At 28.7% G+C, this 17,621-nt stretch overlaps 1 protein-coding gene across 1 annotated transcript in view; it reads left to right on the forward strand.

The window, feature by feature from the left end:
* The first annotated feature begins 5,913 nt into the window (after positions 1-5,913).
* The window catches only part of LOC148237140 (diacylglycerol lipase-beta-like), a 45,293-nt gene continuing 33,585 nt past the window's right edge, over positions 5,914-17,621 (forward strand). The window contains exon 1 of the mRNA XM_088183758.1: positions 5,914-6,324. The gene's annotated coding sequence lies outside the window, so the exon portion shown is untranslated. The remainder of the gene's footprint in view (positions 6,325-17,621) is intronic.

Genomic DNA, 17,621 nt, shown 5'->3' on the forward strand with positions numbered 1-17,621 from the left:
AACATAAGCCCATAGATATATAGCTCTAACATATTTTTAGACATATCAATCGTTTATCTAACCACTCTTCTAAATAAAAATCAGAAATTCCAATTTTCGGGTTTACACTGATGAATCAAAACTGGTTACGTTACTTTTTTTCAAGAGGGCCCTTTTGCATCGTAAAAAAAATATGTTGATCTTTTCAATAAAGCGACCAACTCGCACACACGTACAGTATTTTTTGCCATTATTGCTATGGCACAAAACAATACAAGAACCAGTCTTTGCGGTCCACAGGCCAGTGTTTGCAATTGCGTCAAACGATTTTTTGCTCCGGTCAAACAAAATATCTTGAATCTTTCGAACAAGTGTTTACGACGTGTGTGCCTAAAAATTCGTTAATGAATAATACATATTATTTTTTGTATAGAGATTCGAAGAAAATTAAATGCATCGAGTATTGAGAATATATAGGAAGGTCCACAAAAATAAATTACTAGATATCTTATTTGTAACGTATGTTTTAATATACTGCCGTGCCTATTGCAATGGTTCTGTGAACTATTTTTATGTTTTTATATTTGATTCACCATCAATAGTCATTTAAAATATAGTTTTTATGAACTACCTGTATTGAAGTTTTTTGTAGATGTTTCCAATTGTAGTTTTTTTATATTTGAATGATCGCTTCGTATGGAAAAACAGATTAAATAAATTACATGATGTAAATAAAACATTTAATGTAATTTGTGTAGGTATAAATATATGTTACATGCTATTTTTTATATTAACATATAATACTAACATAATTGAACAGTTGACATCGTAATAAAAAATGCATAATTTAATAATGATTTATTGTCACTTGAGATTATTATGAAAAAATTCACTAGTGTATATGATAAATATTTTAATAATAGTTTAAGAGTAAGCTAAATTAATTTATTATATATTTAAATATTTTTTTTTTCAAAGATATAAACGTGTAGTAGATCTATATATGTATGTCTTATATTTTTTTGGGTAGTTCATTAAATTATTTAATTAATATTTTTTTTTTAACAAATTGCTTAACAACAAAAAATACATTTTAATTTTCATCTTTTAAAGTGTGTAGATATCTTCATAGAAATCTTAGTATATCTTTAAAAATTACGTTTTAGTATTATATTATTAATACCTAATTTCAACTCCTTTGTCATGTTTTCTCTATCTCTCGTTAGTGTTTACTACGTATTACTAGTGACACTTTATAAATACTCTTCAAACCTTGTTGAAAGAATTCCATTTTGTTTATTTGTTCGCTTCTTACGTCTTACCATATTATATAATATAAGACGTAATAGAAATTAATTCCCTTTACAACAATTTAATTGCAACTATTATATTAAGCACATGAAAATTAATGGTTAAAGTTCAGACGAACAAATATTATACTAAGCTCTGCAATTATAATACACGTCCAAAATTTTCAATGATCGACTGAGTCAGCAAAGTAAAAGCTTTCTTCTCTGCATGTTTATTCAAAATGTTTGCTCAAGTCGAAAGATTAATATAATGTCAACTCACGTTTTGCAAAGTGAAAGAAGAAAATCTTGGCGACCTCGATCTTGTACGTCATATCATGAAGCTCTCTTCTCTGGAGCATTTTTTCCTTGAGGTCAAAGTTCTAACGGAAGACCGAAAGCATTGTTCTTAAAATACAAACTAGCCTTCAATTCACTTTTTGCTAAGTAAAGTAACACATCTCGATGACCTCGATCTTCTATAGAGAATCACTGCTTTTTTTTGGGTTCAAGGTTCGACCGGAAAATAGCAACATGGTCTGTTGAATCATCATAGTTCAATCAAGTAAAAGAAAACGCATTTGCGCATGAGTCAGCCTTTTTAATTTCACAAACAAATTTATTTTTAGTTATTTTTACTTAGATAAAAGTCATTGTACAGCGTGAACATTTTGATGAAGCTCACAGATGCTATCAATTTTATGTTGTGATGTTTGTGTCGTAATCGATATTATCACTATTCTAACGGACCGTGTTATATGATCATGCCCTCCAAACAAAGGAGAATTTCCTATTTATAACACAATATTAATTAGACATTAAACAAGTCTTAAAATATGCAATTTTGTCAGTTATTGACTACTTACCATGGCATTTGTGATCTTGGTACTTGCAAGGCTCATTCCAAAGCTTGAACTTGTAGGTCCATTTGAATGGTGCATTTGTAAGTGACCTAATTACGCCTGAATCTCCGATCTTCACGTGCATCCGCGTAACGAATACACTTGTTATCTAAGTTACCAATACTATTATTACGATTTAAACACATATTTTTGTCACGTGTTTGACAGGTGGTTTCATTATACGTTCAAATAATCTGTACACTGAAAAATGTTAATACATTTACTTTTGATTGTCTATATTTTATAACACAACATAAATTTTGCATAGATTAACCCAAGGGTTTTGCTGAACATATGTTGGAGATATTTAATCTAAATAATATTTTTTCAGCATTAAGACTCTTTAGAGTTCAGTAGTTCTAGAATCTAGCCCATCCAGATGACCACGACTACACTGATGGTGTTCTCGTGGGAGAGAGACAAATAAAGCTTACAAGCAATTTAATTGTTGGCACATTAACATTAAAATAATATAAATTTAATCTACGTCATGAGGGTTCCAAGTTCACCTGTAAGTTAATACATCTGTTGAACCGTCACGTGTATTTGATCATAATTTAAATTTTGCAAAGTGAAAGAAAGAACCAAATCTTGGCGACCTCTTTACATATCAAAGAGCTCGATCTCTAGAGTCATTTTTTTCTTCGCTGGTCCAAAGTCTCCAAATACGGAGACCAGTCCTAAACGATCGATGTCCGATCGGTCCTTTTGCCTGCAGTGCTGTCTAATAATTCGTTATGTATGAAGGCGTAACGATTTGTTTATGAAACTCGTTCCACTTGCTAAAACTCGCTAAACTGCATCGCCGCTGTCCTTGCCGTCAGCTCGGTTGTTCGGCTACTGCTCCTCCTAACTCAACCCTGAAACGACCGGTCGCTAGCGACTTTTGACCCATGCGGGTATCTCTGAGTGGGTAGGATGATGTCATGAGCACTGTTTTTGTACGTGGGTAGAGTTGCAAGGAAACGCTATACTGCCAATCTGTGAAAAAAGGATTTGATTGATTTATTAGGCAGATACAATTGTACTTTGTTAGTGTATATAAATATGTACAAAATGATGTCATCAATACTATTAGTATTACATCTTGCATATGTAGTATTTCGGTTTTATTTATGTTGCCATAATAACAAAATATTAATTTATATTACTGTTGGAGTTACAACAATAGATCTCAAAAAAGTTTGTTTGCGATTGTTTCTAAATTGTCATTCTCTCTCATTTATTCAAGCATTATTAAAGGACCATTATATACTCTCGAACTATAAACCAGACGAACCAGAGATCAGAGAGATATATCATTTTCATAAGTCTTAAGATACAATAGCTAACGAAGCGTTCTTTTTAATTTACATAGTAACTAAGTTTATTGATATACATATATTATTTTTATTATATTTTTAGCAGAAATAGCACAAATATATATTTTTTAAAATATCTTATAACTCATCTATTCTTGATAATACATTTTATTTATGCTTATTAATACAAGAAATATTAAGTTTTATTGTATTACAGTAATATTAAATTTAGTTTTATTGTTTATTTTGCTTTAAATTGAGGCATTGAATTAAAAATAGAATACGTATACTACTTAAAACACGCAGGATAATAAAAAAAGGATTAAACATGGGTGCCGCACAAAATGTCCTAAAATAAAAATAATCGCTGTTACGAAATTTGTCCTGTACTTCTGTGTCGTAAACTATTTACCACAATAGAAATGATCTGCATAACGAGTTGATTTAAATTAAACCCTAAACTACTTTTTGGATTATATTGAAACCATACCAGTAACAATTATTTGTATGATGTTTTTTTCTAACAGCTGAGAAAATAAAAAAAGTTTGACAAATGAGTGCCGCACGAATTTTTTTTTATTTAATTAAAACTTGTCTTGTCTACTTTTAAATATATAATAATAAATATTAATATAGTCAATACGATTCATTTCAAGTGAGAGCTTATCCTTAATGACAACTAAAACCATTCTGAACAATGTTTGAACAAAAATAAAGCCCTTGAACATTTTGCAACTCCGTTAAAAACAAAAAAACGAAATTCGTAGTTAATTTGAGGGACATAAATTAATTTGTTTATGCCGCTTTTAGCATCATATTTTTAAAACATAGTGTAATATCGAAGTTCAGACAAATTATAGAGCAATATGCAAGATGCGACGTCTGTCTGTACGTCTTCCTTCGCTTATTTTCCCATGAGAGTTGAGTTGGCTTAGCTTGTACTTTGGACTTGACCTAATGAAAGCTTAAAAATATAATTCAATTTGGAACTTTCATTAAGTTTGGTTTGGCTTTCAACAGTAAATATACGTTTCGCAACTGGCAAATTGAGTTTCATAAACAATTTAGAGCAGCATATAATTTCACTAATAGTCAAATTATATTTTCTATAGAAGAAATATATATATACTGGTGAAAATGGATTTGGAATTTAAGAGTGAAAATATAACTATGTATATATATAGATATATATTACTATGTGTGAATAAGTTACAATCATATAATTTTACTAGAACCTTCCAGATAAATTATATTTTCACTAGTAAAAATATGTATTTCTAACGGTAAAAATGTATTTTGATGTTCTTTCATTCAAATGATGTATTCATTTTTTTTAGGATAGATTAGAGACTTTTTTTTAGAATTTATTTAAGGAATAACCTGGAGATTTCTGGATTAAAATCAGGGACGTTATTTTAGGAGGTAAGGAGGCAAAAGTTGGTTTAGATATATGTTTAGATAATATTTAGATTTTATCAAAATTCACAATATTTCATTAAATAACACGCATTTTTTGGCCAAAGTCGAGGGGGAAAATCTGTCCCCTCCAAATTACGTCCCTGGTATTCAAGCGCGTACGGTGAGATATTTTTCCTTTCGCTCTCTCGCATGTTAAGTGACGAGAATGAGTGAGAGATACGGGCGTACGTTCCGCACGCGCTTATCTCTCATTCACTCTCGTCATTTAACATGTGAGCGAGCGAAGGGGAAAGTATTTCACCGTATACGTCTGATGGTTTTATGTTATCTTCTAAACATTTTATCGTATTGATTTTGCATATTCTAAAAATATAAAAATGTATGGTATTGTGCCAGTTTTATGCTATTTTATAAGCAATATTTGCATTATTTTATAAATGTCATTGTTTATCAAGCGGCTTACAAATACATATGCAAAAGTTATTGTTTCATCTGGTTACTAATACTTAGAAGTAAGTTTTAGTAAGAGACAGATGCAGCAATTTTATTTTGCATCTGTGGAGAAAAATTGGTTTTGTCTTGCATTTTTCGTGCTCATTTTTTAAAATAAAAAATCAATTAATAATGTTTTTTATGCCATGCTAGTGTGCTTTTTCATCCAACTCTACCGTAATTATTGCACATTTTAGAAGAGTGTGTAGTAAAAGTATAGCGAATTAAGTATTTTTAATATGTTATTATATATCAGCTTTGACTAATCACTGCAGTTTGATTTGAATTAGTTAAGCCGAAAGATTTATTTATATCATTTGGCACGCCCCTGGCGCTAAAACTGTTTAAAAAAATATATTTTATCTTAACTAACACAATTAGGTGAGGTATACTTGCTTAAATGTTCATCATTTTGTCTTTGCAGATTGATTGATTGCTCGTGAAAAGTAATCAGCGCAAACCGGCCGGTCAATCCATGGTTAAAGATGAAGAAATCGCGCACCTATGAATCGGTCGCGGTCCGAGCTGGCTCCAGTCGTCGGTGGAAAGTTGCGGCGCGCGCTCGGTGGGCCACTTCCACCTCTTCTCCCACCAATCGCACAATCACTAACCAATCGCGAATCACAACAAAACGCCCCAAGTCCACGAAACATGCGTCCGGTTCGCCCTGGATCAGATGGCTCGGTGGTCAACGGTACCGAGCTGGGTACATGACCACCAACACCTTTCTTTCGCAACACCGGGAAGGACAAGAAGAACTAGTGGTCATCGCGTGTTCGACTCCGGAGGAACATTGGCCATTGTGTGTGTGTGAATTGTTATTTTGTTGTGCAACAAGTGGTTTTTCTTGTGGAAGTTGCGGATGCTGTTACTTGCGGTTGTGGAATGGTTTTTGATTAGTGGTTGTTAAGGAAAAACTGACGGGAGCGCGGTGATAAACAGGTGAGATTTTCTATGTATTATAGTTTTATGACGCGGTCGTGGAAATGGCAACGGTTGGTTTTTCATTGAAGCGGCAAAACGATTTTATAAATGGGCGCATTTAGAAAGTTTTGCAACGCTGTGTGAAGTGAGCATAAACCTTGAATGAAATGGGATTTGCGTTGAAGGCGCAGAGGGGAGTTACAGAACATTTTCAAAGCTCTTATAAAATTATTCAATATTTGTTTTTATAGTATATTATATAACATTAAAAAGTCAATTCTGCTCGACTATTAGATATAAATACTTTTTAGCTATTTTAGGTGAATTTAGTTCAAGTATTATTTACAGTTATATATTTTAAAGGCTAACATGTTTCTACTTCCTAGAATTGCAATGCAGTTTCCTCAACTATCACCAGTAGAACCAAAATCTATCTCAGTAATTTTTTTTTCATTTTAATTTAAAATCGTAATTTCTTAATATTTTTTTTGGATAACCAAGTTAAAAATAATATAAACAAATAGATAGGATATAACGGTTTTTTATTTGATTTTAATCAAACTGTTCTAAAAAATTTACGTTGTAAATTTATTAGACAGCTTGGTCCCATAATGAGTTTCAAAATGGAGAATATTTACGAAAAAACTCGATTAAAATGGAATTCATGAAAAATAAGAAGATCATTACAATATTCTTGTTTTTTATCAAAAAACTAAACATTATTCACATATTACTGAAAGTCTAATAATAAATTTATTAGATTGGAAACGAAAATCTTTCAATGAAATTTTCTTCTCGTTTTTATTTTAAATGAAATTAAATTTAATAAAAAAAATAGTGACATCAATGCATATTAGAGATTTATTTTTCAAATGGTTTTCTATTTTTACAAATATGATAAAGACGAATATTTAAAAAAAAATATATATATTTTTATAAATAGTGCCTTTTAGTGCATATAATACTTTTACTAATAAAATTATAAAATTGTAGTAGATTTGTTAGCAAGTAACTAAAATAAATTAAAAAGTTAAAAGTTATGAAAAATATTTTTTTTCTCTTTCTTTTGATACTCTAAATATATTTTATTAAAAAAACATTCATTAAAGTAAAATAAGGGGAAGGACAGTAGATGCGAGGGGGGAGAGGCGATTTTTGAAATTTTCTAGATTAAAAAGAAAAACTTTTCATAGTATTTTATTTTCGTTTTTCGTTTAAAGTTATTTAAAGTAACAAAAATAGGCGAAAACATGTTGTTATCATAAAAATAAAATTCAAGTTGATTTTAAACATCGACAATTTATTATAAAAATGCAGAAAAATCTATCAAAAAGGCTCAAAAATTGTGGATTTGTGATTTTTTCTTAAAACATGCTCTAAATTTGTGACTAATCAAAAAATATTATAATTTGTCACAAATTTAGAGCCTGTTTTAAATTTGTGACAAATCGAATCGAATTTTTTTTTTTAAATAATAATCCCTTTTTAGAGTTTTAAGCTGAAAAATCTATTAATATGATTGTGGATATTTTTTCGATTCTTTAAAACAGGCTCTAAATTCATTAAAATCGAAAAATATAAAGCCTATAAATTAGTACCCTTCTTCTGGGAACTGTGAAAAAAGCGTGACTTTTTTTATAATTTATGGAATCTATACTATATCAAAATAAAATTGTTAAGGTAGTAAACTTGATTTTAAGTCAGTATTTTTATTGTTGAAATTTTTGATGGTAAAAAAAGTTAAATAAAAATAATAATTGTAGTTCTACTTTTTTAATTCATAAGTTATTGCAATTTAATGTTCCTATTTAGTTAGAAATGCTTGTTTTTAGAAACTTACTTTTTATATATTTTTGTGAATAATAATTTTTAATTTATAATTCTAAAAAGTATATAGTGTTTTTTTAATATATAATATTTTACAGGATTTTAACGAGGTTGTATGATTAGGACGATTACTTTGAAATATTTAATACAATATATTTCTTTATATATTGTACCTTTTTAATAAAATATTTTTTTTAGATATGTTAGCAAAGGGGTAAAAAATAATCAATAAGGTGCTGAATTATATAAATAAAATAAATATTTTTATGTACGTTCCTGTTAAGGATATTTTTAAACAATATTTTTGGCTAAGGTTAATCAGTTTTTTCTTTTAAAAATATTTTTTAGAATATTTGTTTAGGACGAGGTAGTTATCTGTTCATTAAAAATAGGCAAAGAAAAAAGGGGAGAGAAAAAGAAAAGGAGAAGGAAATATTTATTCGTTTATTTATATATAAAAATCTATTAAAAATTAAATGTCAGATTAAAAAATAAAAATGATATTGTTTTTTTTATTTTTAATAAAATAAATCTAGTCAAAAAATAACTAACTTAACATAAAGACGCATATGTAAAAACACGTTAACTGATATATACGTAGTTTTAATATTGATTTAATGAATTGACTTTTATATTTTTACAAAAAATTATTACAAAAATGTTCATAAATGTTAAAAAAATAAGGATAAGCTATGTTGTGCATTTTGATATACAATCTTTATTTATCTCTAAAAAAAGATTCTTACCACATTTCTATAAAATCTATATGAAACAATCAATTTCTATAACGGAGTAATTTTTGTGTTCCAAAGACCTAATAAGCAGAAAATATATTTATTTTAAATATAAAATGTGTCTATAAAAAGTTAAAGATCAATAATTGAAAAATTTGCTCCTATACTTTTTTAAAACATATGATAAAATACATTGAATCTGTTATTTTCATTTTCTTTTAATTGTTTTACTATATATTTTGACTGTCTACTATTTTTAAATGGTATTTTGTATTGTATTTATAATACTAATACATTAAATACTTCTGTGACTTTTGTAGCAAAAATGATAATATATTATTTGCATTTATAATATTTATTACCTTTCGCAAGAAAATAACGGAGATTTTTAATAAATATGTGTTCTTTTTTTATTTCTATATATTAGATCTGTATCAGCTCATAATAAATTTATGTTATACAATAAATTACCTCTATAATCCAAGAACACTAATTCTTTAAGAATCTCTAATGTCTGTTTAGATCGAATTTTTTTCGATAAATAATAATCTTATTAAAATAATTTGTTAATGTACATCAAAAATATAAAGAAAATGCGATAAAATTCTAAATTTGCAGCTATTAATAATGTCCATGGATCTTTTTGCATATACATATATAGAAACACATATACGTTTTTTTAAGTATTACCTTTACTACGTATTTTGTGTATGTATATATTTTGGAATTGTCTAATTAAATAAATAATTTTATTGGAATACAAGTAAAATAAATATCGACTTACTATTGTAGTTTGCATGAATGACCGATCAGAATTAGAGTTATATAATAATCACTAATTCATATATCTCAAACTGGATAGAAATTGAAAAACACAAAGGTTCATTTTGGATGTCTTTCGGATATTAGTCACTAGTCTATCGTGCCGGTAAAAATTACTGAGCAGTCTACAGTTAATTACATAATTAATCAGTCCAATAGTAAGTAACTGTTTATTCAATTTAAAATATGATATTTTATTAGATTTGCTTATGATATTTTTATTAGGGACATCTATGACATAACATATTTTTTTAATGTTAATGTAAATATTAGGTTATCTTAAAATGTTTTTTAATGAATTAAAAATTTGCTTTTAAATGTTTATTTTCATTATAATAATTTAAAGTAAGATTTCTTTCTAAGGATGTAACATTACCTCACTTCTCGGTCATTTTTTAAATTCCATTAGCAACAAATCTTGGAAGCTTAGATTCCAAATATTCCGATAACCCGCTTTTCAATCGTTGCCAATTTTTTTTAAAGAAATTCATGTAACATGAAATTTAGTATAAATTGTTCACTTAGTAAAAATTCTGCCATTGAGAATTTTAAGACACAATTATTTTTAAATATTAGAATATGGAGTCCAGATGTGCACTAACAAAAATATAACAAAATCCGTATTCTGGTTTTAACGACTGAGTACTTAAATTTAAAAAAACGAAATCTTATATATTTATTTAAAACCTATTTTTCTTACTAATGTTCTAGTTAAACTTTAGGCTTATTTTAACTAATTTTTAAATCTATTTAAAAAAATAAAATTTATAAAAGTATTTCATCGTATGTTCTGTGTTGAAAAAATAGATACAAAATATGATTATTATTGTTAAAAATTATTAAAATTGAGGCACTTATTACGGCTTTTTTCTTAATAAATCTTATGAAAAATTATTATACATATTTTACTCACTCTTGTTTTTGGTAACGAAAGTATTTTATTGAGGTCTAGGGTAAATTTAAACGTCATAGAAATTTATAATGAATCAAATACAAATACCATTGTCGTTGCATTACATTTTTTGTATATAATTCTAATAACAACAACAATGCAACAACACATCACATGCTTGCATAAACGTAACGCGTTGAGCAATTAAAATTATTGTTTTAAAATTAAAATGAGTTCACAGCCAACACGTGAAACGAAAATTTCGCTTTCTTTTCACTGACAATGACTCGCAAATCAGTTATTGTTGCCACGCGTAGTATAAAACACATATAATACAGTATAAAACAATTTTATTAAATTAAAATTTATAAAAATATTTTTTTATAATATTATATTACCATTAAATGAAAATTAATATATTTGCTAGTTAATGTGATTTATACCAATTAGGTATAACATCATATAAAATAATCACACAGTATTATCATTTAACTAATAAATAAATATACATAGAATTTTTTTATTTTTCATTAAAGGAATTTGCAAATTAAGCATTATGATATAATACACATTGAAAAGTGCAAACTCTTAATTTGCACTTGATTTGCTTTGCTAAGTATTATTTGTATTATAAATACTATTTTAAATCTAATTAGGATTCCATATACAGGCGGCCCTCGAATTTCACACATTTTTAAAAATTAAATTTTTGTCGATAATGCAATTATATATTTAAATATATGATTTCACAGGGATTTTAAGATATATGTACAATTAAATAAATACTTTGTTGCATAAAATGCTTTTTATGTAAAGTAAACCTTTGGATTTTTCTTAGGAAAAAGATTCATTGCAGAAAGTTATTCATGGCGTGTTCACTATTTTGATCAATGCTCCAACGGAAATGCATATTATGTTATATATTGCTGATTTAAATTATCCCCTATATTTAACGAGTCAGTTCTAATTCAATATTATACAAGCAGGGACGTTATTTTTCCGAGGGGGGGGGGGAATTTGGCTAGTTAGTGGGTTTTATTATTTTGATTTCATTAAGGTGCATAGTATTTCATTAAATTAAATTAATTTGCTTCGATATTTATTATTATTATTTGCTTACCTAATTATAAGTATCAAATAATATTGGTAATATAAATACTATTTTAAATCTAATTGGGATTCCATATACAGGCGGCCCTCGAATTTTGCACATTTTTAAAATATTTTTGTCGATCATTTTTATTTAGGGATTTTAAGAGATATGTACAATTAAATAAATACTTTGTTGCTTAAAATGAAATTTTGTGCATCTTTGGATTTTTCTTAGGAAAAAGATTCATTGCAGAAAGTTATTCATGGGGTGTTCATTATTCTGATTAATGCTTCAACGGAAATGCACAATTTGTTTTATAGAACAATTATTTTATATATTGCTCATTTAAATTATCCTCTATATTTAACGAGTCAATTCTAATTTAATAAAAAAAGGGACGTCATTTCAGATTTTTCCGGGGGGGGGGGGGGAATTTGGTTAGTTAGTGTTCATTTTTTTATTATTTTGATTTCATTCCATTAAATGCATTTTTCAGGCAAATACCCCTATCTGCCCCTCCCCAAATAACGTCACTGTTTAGAATCGACGTCAAAAGCAATAAAATCGTGCCGTCGCAGTTTAAACGCTCAGTTAACAATCGTTCATAATAAGATTTTTAATAATCGAAATATTCTTAGAGGCAAATGAAGCTTATCTAAACCAAATTTAGGCAGAAGTCAAAAATTCACGCCAAAATCAATAAAATCGTGTCGGCACCGTCACAGTGGGAACCCTCAATTATCTAGCGTTCATATAACGATTATTATAATAATATTACAAATTAAATGAGGAACATATAAACCAAATTTTGCCCAATAGGAGAGCGCAAAAAACAATTATCACTTCTCAGAAGTCAAAAATTCACGTCAAAAGCAATAAAATCGTGTCGGTGCCGTTGCAGTGGGAACGCTTGATTATCTAGCGTTCATATTACGATTTTTATAATAATATTACAAATTAAATGAGGAACATATAAACCAAATTTTGCCCAATAGGAGAGCGCAAAAAACAATTATCACTTCTCAGAAGGCAAAAATTCACGTCAAAAGCAATAAAATCGTGTCGGCACCGTCACAGTGGGAACCCTCAATTATCTAGCGTTCATATTACGATAATTATAATAATATTACAAATTAATGAGGAACATATAAACCAAATTTTGCCCAATAGGAGAGCGCAAAAAACAATTATCACTTCTCAGAAGTCAAAAATTCACGTCAAAAGCAATAAAATCGTGTCGGTGCCGTTGCAGTGGGAACGCTTGATTATCTAGCGTTCATATTACGATTTTTATAATAATATTACAAATTAAATGAGGAACATATAAACCAAATTTTGCCCAATAGGAGAGCGCAAAAAACAATTATCACTTCTCAGAAGACAAAAATCCACGTCAAAAGCAATAAAATCGTGCCGTCGCCGTCGCAGTGGGAACGCTCGTTACCGAGCGTTCCCACTGCAACGGCACCGACACGATTTTATTGCTTTTGACGTGAATTTTTGCCTTCTGAGAAGTGATAATTGTTTTTGCGCCCTCCTATTGACCAAAATTCGGTTTGGTTACCTGATCGGGCTCTAAGGGCAGCAAAATTAAAGTCAAAGAGTGTTGCTTAAACATTTATTAGGCGGTCAGAAAAGGATAGAGGCATTTGTTGAAAGTTGAAACCACTTTTTTAGAACGGTTATATTATTAACTTGATCTTAACAATCAACTTAATGGCTAATTTATCAAAGCCATGTAGAAAATAAACTGCATAAGTGATAAAATTGACACCTGCCTTAAATTCTCTATTAGTGTTTTTTAATTTTTATATAACGGAGTCACTTTTGTAATTTTTAATTCATCAAAAAAAGCATTTGTAAACATACAATAGATGCAAAACAAGTCACAGCAGATTGGCGATAGGTTCCTACATTTTTTAAAGCATACCAGCTGGAATGAAATCTGAACCTGCCGATTTTTTCGTCTTTAATTTTTTAGAAACATTCTGAAGGTCAAAAATTATAAAACTATCAATCGATAGACTTCCTGATAATGTAATTATTACGATGTATGATAGGAAATATATTCTTAAAACAACTGTTGTAGAAATAATATTCAAATAAATATATAAATATATATATATATTCCCCCTGTTTTTTGGTAAAAAACATGAGAAAAAACCGTAACTCGTTTTAACCGTAACAACATTGTTATTCCCAACGGCTTAACTTCAAACCGTTCTAAAGGATGCGCTTTAAAAAACGTTAAACTTTTGCATACATTTACGGAACAAAGAGATAAATTCTCGCCTGACACTATTTCACAATGCACATAGAGAGTAACGGTAGCATACAGAACAAATCGTCATGCAGATGAAATTCATTATTAACAACATAAACCCATAGTTGCTCCATTGAATATAAATACGTTATGTTTAAGTAATACAAAAGGCATTGCCAACGTAGGAATTATTGTTATGGCGTAATGGGTTTTTAATAGGTTCCCACAAATTATTATCCGGGGGCTTAAGGATGTAACATCTAGTAATAAATGTGGCAATACGGATTTTAAGCTGAATTTTATTATACATAGTTTTTGGTGGTATGCTTCAATGAGTCTCGGTAATTATGGACATGCATCAACGATTTTTAGTCAGTGGCTATATTTTTTTTATTTGAGCAAATAATCACTCGGATTGTTTATTACAATGACTGGTTAGAAAGTTAATGTATCAATATAGATTTTAACTATTTTTTCTGAAGTCGACCACTGTACGTCGACACATAAAAATTTATTCAATATAACATTGCTTATATTGGAACGTTAAATGATCAATTGGATTGTAATTACTTGAATGGAATGACAGTTGTATTGATCATATAAGTCCAATAGGAATTATTTTTAATTATTCTTAGATATATTTTATTCAATAATATTTTTATAGGAAGTTATTAAATAAACCACACAGGAGGATAGAAAATGTTCCATATTGAAATACATATTAATAAAAGATGAGTGTTTAAATCGAATATGATCAATTATTATATAATTATAATTCCGATCGATAATCACGAATATGTTTTCCTAGATTTTCCTTACATCGGGGATAAATATCGTAATAAAAAAATTAAATTAAATCGAAATTGGTCGTGCAATGTGACACTTATCGATTGTGAGCTCTGATGATGGTTTATAATTATTAAAATATATGTCATTGATTCGCCGAATTTGATGTCAGTCTGGTGTTTCGCTACTTACTTAGTAGTTGTTAACTGTGTTTACATTTTAAAATAAATAAAAAAATATTCCCAACTGCATTATTTGTGCGTATTTTATTTTATCGAAAAATGTTGTTCTGTTTCACTATTTCATAAAATAATTAGGCAAGGCGTAAATTTAATAATATTAATAAAACAATTTTTGAGGTTATGTTATGTATGCCCTTTGTAAAAATATCACTAAATATTTATATTTAAAAGTTCAGATATATTTCAGGAATTATTCATACTAATTTTATTGATTTGAAAGAAAATATACATTAAAGTTAAAAATACATAAACAAATATATCCATCAGCATTTTTTTAATAATGATTAGAAAAAACACTTTTATTGCAAATGTTTAAATAATTATAAATTATGCTACTTGCAATATTTAGTAAATTATTTGTTTTAAGATCAGATCTGTTACAATATATTATATGGTACAATCGAATCATTATACAATTTTATTGCTCTCTGTGGTGAATTGGCTTATAAATCTAGTCTCATAAAAGTTTCCTGAAATAATAAAACTATAAAAAATAATTGAGTTTTTCCTTGTAACAACTATAAAGTTTTTCATGTGTGACGTATAATGTCGTCTCCAGGTCGCTTTTAGAATTCGATTTTAAGGTACAAAGAAAAGTGACCTTTGTGCTAGCTTTTATTTAAAATGTCAAGAAACAATATGTACGTTATACAATATATGCATATACATATTAAGGACAGAATAGCGTAGTCCGTAACGTCTCAGACTAGTGACTCTGAGGTTGCAGGTTCAAGTCCCGGCAGCGGCACTCGAATTTTTATTTAAAAAAAATGTGCTATTATTAAAAAACGGCCCCAGCTGCAGTGACATCTATTGCTTATAAATTGTATAGTACATAATAATATATAATTAGCAATATAGAGTCTGGTGGTTAAAACGTACTTGTATGTATTTATTATGTCTGATTGATTTACTCAGTTGGTACAGATTTTCCCGTTGTAACGCATTGGGCTTACGCTTATCAGGTTACAGCGAAAGATTTAATAAAAATAAATTAATATTAGAAAGAGAGAGGCAGCGTCCTTAGTAGGAAGTAGTATCCACACGTCCCTAGCGGGGTAGTGGTCCATTTGGTAGAGATGACTGGGGTCAGTCGACGAGAAGTGAGTTCTAGATTGAGTGGTTTTATACCGGAAATCTGCGTATAATTGCGCATAATTGTCCTTTATCTCATGATTTTTTCCAAAGTAAGATTTAAATTCAAATTTTATAGGCTCTACTGCAAGCTAGAAATAATTACCCAAAAAGCTTACAATCATTTAGTTGATTTTTAATTATGCTGTTAATAAATTTAGATTCGTTAAAACTAAATCACAGAAATAGAGATGTAATTTCAGATTTTTACAGAGGGGGGGGGGGAAATTTCGGTCAGTCAGTGGTAGATATTTTAATATTTGTCTTTCATTGATATGCATTTTTTTGGTCCCTGTCTAGAACTCACGTCAAAAACACAGTGGAAACGCTTATCTAACGTTCATATTGAATTTTTTAACAATAAGTGAGAATCGAATGAAGCATATCTAAACAGAATTTTGATTAATAGGAGAACGTAAAAAACAATTATCTCTTCTCAGAAGTCAAAAATCCACGTCAAAAGCAATATAATCGTGTCGGCGCCGTCGCAGTGTGAACGCTCGGTAGCGTTCCCACTGCGACCTAATAGGATTTTTTGTTTTTGATTTAAATCATTTTTTTTCTCACTCTGATATAAAAGTATGTGATAGTTACAATTATAGTAATTGTCAGTGATATTGGACGCGTAGTTTGTGTTTGACAATCAAGTATGGACGTCGCATTTTGTCACGCGTTGCGTTTTGATTAAAAGAAACCGTAGAAACTATATTTAATTTATTAAGTTATGTATTTTATACTTGTTTTTGATCATACATACATATATCAATATAAACTAAATGTTCTTAAGATTATTATACAATTTAAAAGCTATTTGATTGATTGAAATCTATATAACCTTACTTTCTAGTTTCAAATGTACATTTTAATAGTTAAATATAAAAAATAAACATGGTTTCGGAAATACTTTTGTGATATAGGTGGACTTCATTTGTATTATAGATAGTATTAAAATTCCAAACATTCTTTAAGCTTAAGGGACAGCCTATTAGTATTTAAGTACCTCACAAATAACAACAAATATTTCACTCTTACGTTAAGCTTATCGTTCAACAGCAATGTTGACGGTTCTCAACTTAACATATTGATGTGTTTGTACTGTTAGCTGTTAAGGTATAAAGATATTCACTGAACAAACACATAAACTTATTTGATTTTTTGTACCGTCAATCATTATTTTGAGGAAGTACTTAAAACTTCATAGTCAATTATAAATCAAACAAATCGTAAACGCTGTTTGTTTTAACATTTTCGAGTACATATATGCAACCAAATTCCTACAACGCCATTTATCCTTCGCAAAAAGAAAATAATAATTAATGGTGTCATGGTAGTACAATTTATGATAAGATCTATTTCTGTGCGAAAAAATGTCAAATTTCCAATCGATTCGCACTCATAGGTCAACCAGGAATGGTTGTCGATTGTAAGACCTTTGTGGAAAGGTTTGCTGTACAATTTTTTATAATAATACTTTAATAAGCTCGGAAATCGATTTTACGGAAATTGTAATTAGTAATTCATA

This window comes from Plectrocnemia conspersa, unplaced genomic scaffold (assembly GCF_051122295.1).
Source record: "Plectrocnemia conspersa isolate PC_06_02 unplaced genomic scaffold, ASM5112229v1 ptg000003l, whole genome shotgun sequence".
NCBI lineage: Eukaryota > Metazoa > Arthropoda > Insecta > Trichoptera > Polycentropodidae > Plectrocnemia > Plectrocnemia conspersa.